Source organism: Oryctolagus cuniculus, chromosome Y (genome assembly GCF_051225735.1).
Source record: "Oryctolagus cuniculus isolate XC-2025 breed Fujian yellow rabbit chromosome Y, ASM5122573v1, whole genome shotgun sequence".
Taxonomy (NCBI): Eukaryota; Metazoa; Chordata; class Mammalia; order Lagomorpha; family Leporidae; genus Oryctolagus; species Oryctolagus cuniculus.
In genome coordinates, this window is record NC_142889.1 from 15917495 (window position 1) to 15930413 (window position 12919).

General features: G+C 41.5%; 1 long non-coding RNA gene across 1 annotated transcript; it reads right to left on the reverse strand.

Annotated features, from left to right (window-relative positions):
- Window positions 1-2807: 2807 nt before the first annotated feature.
- On the reverse strand, window positions 2808-6294 carry LOC149119284 (uncharacterized). Its single transcript, XR_016228770.1, has 2 exons — window positions 5688-6294; window positions 2808-4243 (listed from the first exon to the last, which is right to left on the reverse strand). It is a non-coding gene; the product is annotated as an uncharacterized LOC149119284 (long non-coding RNA).
- Window positions 6295-12919: the final 6625 nt, after the last annotated feature.

Below are 12919 nucleotides of genomic sequence, written 5' to 3' on the forward strand. Positions count from 1 at the left end.
TTAAGAACTTGGAACATCTTCTGGTTCTTTCCCAAGTGCATTAACAGGGAGCTGAATCAGAGATGGAGCAGCAGAGTCCCCAAACACTGTCCATGTGGGATGCTGGCACTGCAGGAAATAGTTTTATCCATCTGTCCATCATTCATCATTTGATAAAGAGGCTTGTTTCCATTTCTGGGATGTTGTGAAGAAATATTTATTTAATTTCCTCTAGATATATACTCAGGAGTAGGACTGCTAGGCCATATGGTACTTTACTTTTAAAGGAACTGATATACTGTTTTCAACAACAGATTTAATAAGTTACATTTTAATTAAAATATGCAAATGCCCATGAGAGTATTTCAGGCATGGAAAGCCAAGACACTCTGCGGGAAAAAAAAATACCTAAATGAAAGATCTCCACGAGTGAGATCCCAGTGGAAAGAATGGGTCATCAAAGAAGGAGGTACTTTTCTCTGAAGGGAGGAGAGAACTTCCACTTTGACCATGGCCTTGTCTAAAAATGATCAGAGTCGGTGAACTCAGGGGGCTTCCATAGCCTTGAAAACTCATGGCAAGAGCCTAGGGTGATTACTGATGCCATAAACAAGAGTGTCAATTTGTTAAGTCAACAACAGGAGTCACTGTGCACTTACTCCTTATGCAGGATCTTTGTCCTTAGTGTGCTGTAAATTGAGATATAATGCTATAACTAGTACTCAATATTTTTCACTTTATGTTTCTGTGTGGGAGCAAACTGTTGAAATCTTTACTTAATGTATGCTAAACTGATCTTCTGTATACAAAGAGAATCGAAAATGAATCTTGATATGAATGGAAGGGGAGAGGGAGTGGGAAAGGGGAGGGTTGAGTGTTGGAGGGACGTTATGGGGGGGAAGTCATTGTAATCAATATTCTGTACTTTGAAAATTTATATTCATTTAATAAAAGTGAAAAAAAAAGAAAAAAATGCAAATATTCCATTTTCTTCACCTTGTTGCCAGCACTTACCTTTTACCTTCCTGGTAATGGCCAATATAATTAGAACAAAGTACTATCATTGTAGTTTTGATGTCCAATTCCCTAATGGTTAGCAAAGTTGAGTATTTTTGCATTCACTTGCATACACTTGCATGTATTCCTTGGAATAATTTCTGAATCAATCAACTATTCAATTTAAAATAGAATGACTTTTCCTTTCTCTATTGAAGTCCTTACATATTCTTATTATTAGCCTATTCTCAATTAAATAGTTTGTGAATATTTTCTGCCATTGTGTAGATTTTCTCCTCCATTTGTCTTTCTTTTGCTGTGTAGAAGCTTTTTAGCTTTATGAAATCCCATTTGTCTAGGGTTGTTTTTGTTTCCTGTGCTTTTTGCTCCTGATGCAAAAAAAAAATCTTGCCCATTCCAATGTGCTGAAACATTTTCCCTATGTTTTCATGTATGAGTTACAAGCTTATTTTCTTATGTTTAGGTTTTTAGTATTTATTGAGTTGGTGTTTATATGTATAGAGACAGGCAGGCAGGATGGTGTAGTGGGTAAACAGCATCCCATAGGGGTGCTGGATCAAGACCTGGCTGGTCTACTTCTGACCCAGAAGGAGCAGTGGAAGGTGTCCCAAGTGCTGGGGCCCCTACAGTCACATTGGATACCAGAAGAAGCTCTTGGCTCTTGGCTTGGACCAGCCTTCTCTGGCCATTGTGATCATTTGAGGAGTTATCCAGTGGATGGAAGACCACTCTGCCTCTTCCTCTCTCTGTAACTCTGCCTTTCAAATAAAAAAATAATTTTTAAAAGACCCAGCTTCGGTCTTATGAGTATGGATACACAATTTTCCAATCCTCTTTTTAAGACCATTTTTTCCAACATGAGTTCTTAGCAACTTTGTCATAGATCAGTCTTTTGTGGCTGCATGGAATACTTGTAGGATCTCCATTATGCTTTGTAGCACACTTAGAGTAAGGCCTCTGCTTTGTTTTAGCTGGTTTGCTTTGGCTATTCAGGCTTCTGTGATACCATGCACATTATGGTTTTTTTTGAGAGGTGATAAAAATGTCATTTTTTTTTTTAGCTATTGCATTGAATTACTGAATTGCTTTAGGTAGCATGAATATTTTAAAATACATTGAACAGGTGGACTGGATATAGAAGACAGTGACAATTCAGCACATCTTCTGACCCTAATAACTCTAATACCCCTTGGCTGCTGAGAGCATTGAACCATGATCCAAGGGAAATGACTTTGCATCAAATCTTATTATTGCCTAAACTTCCTTCCAGTTCAATCGGCTGCTTTGAGAGTTGTGTATTTCTCAATTTGTCACCATTTATTAGACTCCTACCATGTGTCAGGAACTTTCCAGGGTCCAGATGTTATAAAAAAATAAAAGCACACCTACCTGTGAACTCAAACACAGTGTGGAAATAAGCACAATAAAGGCTGACTACATGTGGTCAGTGTTAAAAAGAAATTGAAAGCTGAGGTGAACGCAAATGTTGGAGTTTCATTGTGCATCCAGGAATCTTTCTTATTTCCACTCTGGGGATCCAGGTTCTACATGTCACTTTTTCCATGTTCTCTGTCATGGAGAGGCCATCAGAGACAGACTAATCTAGTATTCATTTTCAAATCTGGAAACAACTTTGGTAGAAGGGGGTGGATAAATTCAGAATTAAGGTAAAGGGACCTTTCCCTCTTCATTTCATGCTGACTTGCCAAGAGACCTTCTCTGGCCTCTCCTGACTGCTGCTGAGGGGGATGCCAACTGATTTTTCAGTACTATTGTTAGAGTCGACTGCCTGAAAAACGTCACCAAGAGACATCTCTTATGCAAACAGCAAGGGGAAGCTTTATTGATTATCCAGCATGCTGGGGCTGTCTGATCATACATGAACAGAGCAGCCCCGAATAACCAAAGGTTAGGGTTTATAAAGGCAAAAACCGCAAAACCGGGAAGGGGAAGAGAATACACGGTTGTTAAGCGGTTGCTAAAGTCTTACAATCAGCAATTATGATCTTAAGACATAGACAAATCACATCTTCATTATTAGCCCAGGTAACCCAGGTGCAACCTTTTTACTTTTAAGCTTGAGCAATCATGCTAGGGGGTTTTTGTGCGTTGCCAAGGGTGATGTAGTGCACTGCTATTGTCCGACTATTTGAGATCATAGTTTCAGACCAGAGTCTCACGGTGGGGGGGTTGCTTTCCCAGAATGCAGTCTCAAGTGCTCCAAAATGGAGTCCCTACTGTCAAGGTGCTACTTCACTCTGTTTTATTTTCACAGCTGCACCAGGAAGGTTTAAACCTGTAAGCTTAAGCTTAACTTTTTACACCCGCACATATACAATTTTAACTCTTCATTCCCCACTCCTTGTTGTAAGGATCTCTAATCTTAGAGATTGTTTTTTTTTTTTTAATGTGACATATTGTTGTCTTACAACCATGAGTTTAACATTTTTAACTTGTTCCCACATGAAGGTGATGAGTCTATTTAACACACAAGGTCCTATGGTTACAATTAGGAGTAGAACAATTAAGGGTCTGTTAGGGCTGACAGTAGAGTAGTAAGCCATGGGGACCGGCAGAACCATGACTCAAACCATCCCTGTTGAGTTTTCCTTTCCCGTTGCCATTTTTCCAGTCGTTTTTTGAGTTTGGCCATGGAGTTTTTAACCACCCCAGTTCAGTCAGCATAAAAACATTTTTTCTTTAGGGCCACGCATAACCCACCCCCATGAAAATGAGATTTAACCCCCGCCTGTTCTGTAATACTGAAATGCAGATACTGGGCTGCATCTGGGAGATTGTGGAAGATTTGTCAGGCAGAAGGGGCGGGCATCTCCACCTGGCAGGTTATCAGGTAGAAGGGGGCAGGGCAGGATGCAAAGGCCAGGCTGCCCGTGAAACATTGTCAGGATGACTGAGATGTAGATGCATATGCTGGACACATTAGGCCTTTATGTCACACACACATAAGCTCATAACTGACTTTCTGCCTAATATTTTCCCCTCAAGAGGTAATACTCAAAATTCTTCTTTGGGATTATGGATGGAGTTCCGTTTTCTGTAACTTCTTCGAAGCTGGCATGTGGGCGTTGAGGGGGATTTGGGTATTTCCTCTTGCTACCTGTCTTATGGTGTGCAACAGTGGCTTTGGAAAGACTGTGTTGCTCGGTCCAGAGGGCTGCTCAGGTCGTCCAGTGGAATGGGCTGGAAGTCTTGCCTGATGACCATTTGGAGTTTAACAGCTTTTAGTCTGTTAGAGACAAAACGAACAAGGGCATTAAAAACACACGGTGCAAAGAGAAGCATCAAGATTGCAGAAGTTAGTGGGCCAAAGAGAGGAAATAGCCAGGATTTCCGTGACCAGATGTCAGGCCAGAAATCCCAGCCCTGCTTGGCCTGGTCCTGGAGCTGTTTGGCTTTTTCCAGGAAAAGTACAAATCTGGGTTTGTGCCTGTCTAGTCTGATTGACCCAGAGACAATTTTTTTTTTTTTTTGATATTTAGTAGCCAGTTTTGCTAGGAAGTTAAGCCAATGTACAAGACTAGAGTCTCAGGCTGGGAAAAGGACAGACTAATGAATTATTTACATTTAACCATTTATATTATGGATTATTGTGCACCCCCCCCTCAAGAGATAGCCCCTTTAAGTCCTCAGTGAGGACCTGTCCAAATCAGTGTAGGGCTATCTGAGTTAGCTGTTACTGAAAGCCCTGTTTTTAGGAACTGGCAGGGAGGGCTTTCTAAGCTTAATGTTATTGGATAGACTTTTAAGGCCTGGCTGGGTGTGTGAGGCCCAGACCTATCCATGGGGTGCTGGAAGAGAATTGAAAGAGATGCAAATCTCCTTTAAGGGAGGCACCCTGTTGACTTGCATTACATGGATGGACTAGGAGGAGAGCTGAATAGGAGGCTGATGGAAATAGGCAACTTGCGTTTTACTGACCCTAGGCCATCCCCTCAATAGCAGTGGCTGGAGCTGGAAGCTGGGCAGAGGCTGGGCAGAGCCAAAGGCTTTTTAGCTCGGGGCCACAGGGTCAGCGGTTCTGAACCAGGAGTCCTTCGACACCCAGGGCAGTTCCGTGTCCAGTGGCCGTGCTCTTGGCAGGGCTGACAGAAGGCATTTGCTGTCACGACAGCTGCTTGCCCAATGCCCTGTCTCCTTATATCAGCAACAGGTGCCATTTGGGGTGCACTGGCCTTGCTGGGTCTCCTTGATGGCAATCACCATGTAAAGCAGCCATTGATTGGTCTGTTGCCTATCCTCTGCTGCTAGCTTGCTCCTTGTTTTCCTGGTTTTTAATAAAGTAGACCAAGGAGGCAGTCTCTGTGATGTCAGTCAAGTGAGTGCTTAACCCAACCCTGATTTTTGGAGATTTTTTTTTTTATATCAGGGTGAGCTAGAAAAACTATGGTCATGGGCAAATTCTGACACTTAGTATTTTCCTGCGAGTTAAGACCGTGCCCATGAGGAGAACTATGACCCTATAGGTAAGATCAACTGTGGTGAGCTGCTTGCATACTTTGAGGTCGTCAGTGTAACTTTTTACACTGAAAAATTGATCTAGTTGTCACATTATTTTATAGTTTAACCTTTGTTGTTGTTGTTGTTGTTGTTTGGGGCCCTATACTGTGGCCAGGCATTATTACAGAAAAGGTCAGTCATCCCTTACATAAGGTCTGGGGATCAAACCGTACATCACAGTGGAGAGTCCTGCAGAACAGTAGTAACTTCCCTTCTGGAAGAGAAAAGAGGAGAAGTGAGGCAGCGAGTTGGGTCTCTAGCCTGACTTTTTGGGCTTTTAGATTTAACTGGCAGTTTAACCAGTGTTTACTGTGTAGCCTGACTTAGAGGAGAAATTGTGGCAGAGGTCTCTGCCATTCTTTGGCTTCCGGGTATTTACCGTGTAGCCTGTGGACACTAGAGCTTTCTTGGGTTTCTGGAACCCAGTTTTTTAGCATCTTCCGCATAACCATAACTTAACAGAGACAGTAGAGTACACAATGGATTAACATGAATTTTATGTCTCTTGTTGTCGAATAAACCAGATATATAAAAAAAACCTTGTATATAAGAGTTTACATAATTTAGGATTATTTAACAGAGTCAAAAAAAGAGCTTACAGGACCTAACTCTAGAAATGGCAGAGTAACCGAATAAGCAAACACTGTTAAAATAGACGTTACAGTTTTTGCAGAAACAGATTCCAAGATTTATGATTTAGACCATTTTTAGATATTTACTAACATTAGTACACCCTTTTTTTTTTTTTTAAAACCCCATTGTTATAACAGAAGATCAGACTTTAACATAGCCTTGAATTGTCATGTATGGACAACCTATGAGAATACATGTTAACAAACTTAAACAGTTTTTTTTTTATCAAATTTGAGATGTTAAAAATATATATAATATATTTTCCCAAGTTTTACTTAGCACTGATGCCTAGATGTCTTAAGACACTGAGTTATTAATGAATACCACACCATTATCTGAAATAGAAGTTAAAATTACATTTTTATGTTTTTAAGTAACATGAGGATAACACCTCCTGGACAGCAAACATTAGTGCATGTTTACAACTTTGAAAAGATCTTCCTCATTAAGAGAAACAAGTTTAAAGCATATCAAAGACATGTAAAACTGAGCAAGCAAGCCACTGAGCAAACCGAAGGGTGTTTGCATTACCTCAATTTTCTGAACCAATCTGCATTGGCTTACTTTAGTTAACAACATAAAGGCTTGTATACACAGAATTTACTCTTATTTTTATAAGACCACTTTAGCTGGAAAGCAAAAACATAAATACAGTATAGGTCTGACACCATTTATAATATTTTAATATATTTTATATAATTTGAATTGACCCAAGCAGCTGTTGCTTTAACAAATTTAGAGTCTCATTCTTTGAGAGTTCCAGGGATCCGGCTGGAAGCCCAAAGTTGGAAGACTCGGTTTAGAATTTAAGCTGTCAGAGAGTCAAACCATTTAGCCAAAATTAGTACATTTCTGATCAGTTGGGTAATCACTCAGACATTAAAAACAGATAAACAATGTAAACAACTTTGCATTGTAGTTTTCCCAATTAAGACTCTAATGGCAATAGAAAAACGGGAACCTTCGAAACCTTCGAGACAGGTGAATGCTCTCAGATGAATAACCCATTGTTTAGGTTTTCATTAGCTGCAAAGAGAAAAACCCATCAGGTTGGTAAGGGTTAATGGCTTAAGGTTCTGGCTCCCTTAGGTAAGACCAGCAGTAGTACTGAATTGGAAATTCCTCCAGGAGAGGAGAGAAAAAGCAGCCCTGGGGTGGGGGCTCTGCCTAGAGATATTTGGCTATGCCTGCCTGGGTGCGGCAGGCCACATGAACTAGAATACAGTGCAGAGAAAGGCTGTGGTCCCCCATTTACAGGGAAGACTGCACACACCGTGGCCTGGCAGGACTAACCGTGGGGTTGGGTAAGTGTGCCGTTTTACTAAGAGTGTTGGGAACCTCCTATAATTTAACCAAAGCCAGATCAATTAGGACTACTGCAGACACTCAGTCAATTACAACAGATAGTTAACTTTAGCTTTTTTCCAGATTTAGTCCTCAGGCAATCAAAGCTTAGCAACAGTAATACTTCACAAAAAACTTTAAGACGCACCAGAGCTACCATAAGCTGCAAAGACGGAAAACTTTCTGCCAGGTTGGAAAGGGTTAACAGGTAACAGGTAACAGCTTTTCCCGGGGTGTAGAGACCTGTGGAATTTCCCTCTCCCTTTCTCCTGGCCAGTGGTACAGGAATGGAGATGAGGAGAGCAAAAGAGTGGAGGAGGGAGCCCCTGGGAGAAGGAGGAAGGCAGAAAGCAATAAAGCTCCTCAGTCTGGGGGCTGAGTGGGGTTTGAAATCTCCTATCACTCAAGGTTACCCACTACCTAGTTGTCTGAGTTTACCTGAAGGGCCAATATTAGCCTCGACCGAAGCTAAGCCCTGCTCGCGTAGCAGTAGGCAGCGTGACCAGGCGTCCCTCCGAGAGAGAGACCTGATCCTCGGGTCGCAGTCCGGCCGCCGGGAAGCCAAAGCAAGCTCAGGGGGTCTCCAGGCTCTCAGCCAACTGCCCTTCCTAATTTCCCTCCCGTTCCTTACAATCCCTCTGGAGTTTCGGCCGTAGCTAAGCTGTGGCCGGGGGGACTCCGCGTTCTCGGAGAGCTGTGGGGTGCCGGACACTCAACGGTCACTTCCACAGATCCGGTCCCGCTTGAGGGAAGGAATACTGACCTTCAATGTCTTCTTAAAATCCCTGTCTGGGTGCCCATGACTGCCAGGCTGGAGAACGGCCTCTTTCACTCGGCTAATGAGTGGTAAATGGAATGAGCCCTCCGGGGGCCAATCCACTCTGAGAGCAGGTCATTTAGAGACACAGAAAGACTTTACCTTTTTGACTGACAAAGAAAGGTTATGTGCCTAGTGGCTTACCTCTGACCAATGATTCAAAGTTAGAGACAAAGGTGTAGACACAGTCTGGCCCATGTTAGCAGACAACACAATGTACACAAACAGACAAACAGCGTAGAGAAGCAGCATACAACGACCACACAAATGTCTACCAAACGGGAGCCATCACGGCGTCCCATACAAATACAAATACAAATACAAATACAAATACAAATACAAATACAAATACAAATACAAATACAAATACAAATACAAATACAAATACAAATACAAAAGACTAACGAGCTCGATCAAATACCAAAGTTTCGGCAGTACAAACAAAACGTGAGTCTCTGCAGTCTGTTTCCCTACTGCAGGCAACCCACCAAACAGGAAACACTGGGCGTCCCCAGTTCTCCCTTTCTCCCGGGGCGTCCCCCGGGATGTGGTCTGTGGCTCCGGAGCACGTCTGCCCGCCACAGTCGGGTGGAGCTCTCGCTCGAGCCCGACAACCACGCTGCCGATTACAAACAAATAACAAACCTTACCAAACAACAAATCAAAGTGTACACGTTCAATCAAAACAATAGGCGCCTTACTCACCCCGAGAGATATCCGTTGGAAGCGTCCACAGGCAGCAGTCAGATCTCGCTGGGGCCTCCAAATGTTAGGGTCTAAAAAAAAGCCCACCGCCCGAGGAACGACTCCAAGAGACTTTTTCTCTCATGCAACCAGCAAAGGGTTAAATTTATTGATCCAACATGTTGGGGCCCTCTGACAAGGACAGAGGAGCAGTGAGGAACTACAGCATAGGGTTTATAAAGGCAAAAACCGCAAAATCAGGAGGGGGGAGAGAATACACGGTTGCTAAGCGGTTGCTAAAATCTTACAATCAGCAATTATGATTTTAAGACATAGACAAATCACATCTTCATTATTAGCCCAGGTAACCCAGGTGCAACCTTTCTACTTTTAAGCTTGAGCAATCATGCTAGGGGGGTTTTGTGCGTTGCCAAGGGTGATGTAGTGCACTGCTATTGTCCGACTATTTGAGATCATAGTTTCAGACCAGAGTCTCACGGGGGAGGGGGGGTGCTTTCCCAGAATGCAGTCTCAAGTGCTCCAAAATGGAGTCCCTACTGTCAAGGTGCTACTTTACTCTGTCTTATTTTCACAGCTGTACCAGGAAGGTTTAAACCTGTAAGCTTAAGCTTAACTTTTGACACCCGTACATATACAATTTTAACTCTTCACTACAACCTAATAGATTTGTGATTTATGTCTCTACACTTCTTGAATCTGAGTGGCTATGTTATTCCTGAAGCAAGTACCCTTAAGGAATAGAAATTTATAACAAAGTAAATTTTATGATTTCTTCTAAGTAGTAAAAAGCTAGTTTTGTTACTTATGGATGCTTGCTCAGGAATTGTCCTCACAATTTTTAAGATTTATTAATTTTTATTTATTCAAAAGAGCAACAGAGAGGTAGAGACTGAGAGAGATAGGAAGACAGAGCATTTGTAGCCATTGGTTCACTCTCTAAATGACCAAAACAGCCACGTCTGGGCCAGGCCAAGCCAAGGGTCCAGGTGTCCCATGTAAGGGGAAGAGCTCAACTACCTGGGACATATTTAAATAAAGGCTTACACATGAGGCCAGCTCCATGGCTCAATAGGCTAATCCTCCACCTTGCAGCACCGACACACTGGGTTCTAGTCCCATTCAGGGCACCGGATTCTGTCCCAGTTCACCCTCTCTGCTGTGGCCCAGGAGTGCAGTGGAAGATGGCTCAAGTCCTTGGGCCTTGCACCCCGTGGGAGTCCAGGATGAGCACCTGGCTCCTGCCTTTGGATCAGCACGGTGCGCTGGTCGCAGCACACTGGCCACAGTGGGCATTGGAGGGTGAACCAACAGCAAAGGAAGACCTTTCTCTCTGTCTCTCTTTCTCACTGTCCACTCTGCCTGTCAAAAAAAAAAAAAAAAAAAAAAGAGAGACTTACATATGAAACAAAGAGTAATAGAATTCATTAAACTGTATATTAAATTTCTATAAAGTCACAAATGTTTGAAAAATCATAATACTGTATTAGAAAAAGGTATTTAAATCTGAAAATATTAATATTATTTAATGCATTTTTAAAAGTTTCAAAATTTGAAAATATTTTGAGCAAAAATTTAAAACTTGAAAGTAGTTTAAGTAAGCACTTTCTGTGATATTATTTTTTTTATTTGACAGGTAGAGTAATACACAGTGAGAGAGAGAGCCAGAGAGAAAGGTCTTTCTTCCATTGGTTCACCCACCAAATGGCCGCTACAGCTGGAACTGCGCCGATCCAAAGCCAGGAGCCAGGTGCTTCCTCCCAGGCTCCCATGTGGGTGCAGGGGCCCAAACACTTGGGCCATCCTCCCTTGCCTTCCCAGGACACAGCAGAGAGCTGGACTGGAAGAGGAGCAGCTGGGACTAGAACCGGCACCCATATGGGGTGCCGGTGCCACAAGCGAAGGATTAACAAAGTGAGTCACAGCGCTGGCCCCTGTGATATTATTTTTGAAACTTATTTTATGTTGTGGTGAATTAAAAAGCAAATATAAAATATAATCTCATAATTTTTTTCTAAGGGCACAACGGTATTGAATTCCCTAAATGCGAAGTTGAAGCAATTAGTTCCTATTTAATTGCATAATACCTCCGTGTAACCTCAAAATATCACTTCAGTTCTGCTCTAAGTGCCACACATTTTTCAGTCTCACCTTAAATCATTCTATGTAGATAGATAGATCTATAAAATGTAGATAAAGTGTCTTTTGTTATTTACTGGGCTTTAATTTTAGGTTTTTCTGGCAATGATCTCTTCACCAAATTAATTTCAAGAGAGAGAGAAACAAGAAGAATTTATAGAGGAATATGTAGTGGTAAATGTCATGAGACACATATGGATTTTCATTTGTAATACTTATAAAGAAAATCATAATAGACTATTTCAATAATTTAGCTAAAATTATAAATTATAAAGCCTTTTGAAAGCATATCAGACATAGAAAATTATTGTAGAGAGGTAGATGTATTTATAGAAAAGCAGTGTATTTTATGTTAATTGACTTTATATATATGTATATCAGAATATATATGAGAAGGGTGGCGTTATCATGACATTTTTAAAACACATTTCCAGGAGAAGTTTTATAGATTTAGAATTATTTAAAATACAAAATGGTGAAATGAAGGTCTAGCATTTTGGTGTCATGGGTAAAGCTTCTGCCTGAGATGCCAACATTCCATATGGGCACCAGTTCTTGAACCAGCTGACCAACTTCCAATCTAGCTCCAGGTTAATGTCCTGGGAAGATCAGAAGAAGGTGGCCCAAGTGCTTTGCCCCTGCTCTCCATGTGGCAGAGCTGGAAGAAGTTCCTGGCTCCCAGCTTTGGCCTGGCCCATGGCTGGCAATGGCCATCTGGGGAGTGAACCAAAGGGTGGAAGATAGCTTTCATTGCCTTGATTTCTCTCTCTCTCTCTCTCTCTCTCTCTCTCTCCCTCTGTCTTTTCTCTCTCTCTGTAACCCCTTCAAATAAATATTCACTTTTATATAAACACTAAAATGAAACATCCACCAGAATAATAAAGTCAAGTAATACAAGAATGGCTTGGTTTCCTGACCCAGAATTTAGCTATTTCTACATGACTTCCAACTAATCACAAAAATGAAAAACACAATAGAAATACAGAAAAAATCTAATCCATCTTTATGACTCTTTAAACGATGCTTGAAGTGTCTTACATGTACTCTCTTATAATATACTAAAACCCAGTGACAATTATTACTATGACTGCCACCAAAAAAATTAGTGTAGATGGAAGCTATTAAGAAGTATCAATTATTCAACATTATTATTCATCACCAAATGCTTTACACTTACCATTTTATCTGGATAGTGAGCATTCAGCAGATAATTATGAAACAACTGAATGGAAAACTGGTTAATATTTCTAACTCTCTCAGAAGCTCACCTTTCTTAAGGAATTTCTTAAGGAATTTCTCTTGTCCTAGCAGACATATCAAAGATATCAAAATTTTGCTTTGCATGTTATAGGCTTTATTCACTATTTGCTAAGTTAAGATGCAGTTAACAATAAATGAAAAACTTTATCGAGGTCAGTGCTGTGGTATAGTAGGTAAGGCCACCCATATGGGTGCCGGTTCCAGTCCTGGCTGCTCCACTTCCAATCCAGCTCTCTGCTATGGCTTGGGAAAGCAGTAGAAGATGGCCCAAGTCCTTGAGCCCCTGCGTCTGTGTGGGAGACCTGGAAGAAGCTCCTGGCTCCTGGCTTTAGATCAGTTTAGCTCTGGCCATTGCGGTCATTTGGGGAGTGAACCAGCAGATGGAAGACCTGTTTCTCTCTGCCTCTCCTTCTCTCTCTGTGTAACTCTGATTTTCAAATAAATAAATAAATATTTAAAAGAATATTATATAATAAATCCACAGGAATAATTCCTTTGTAAGTTTTTGCA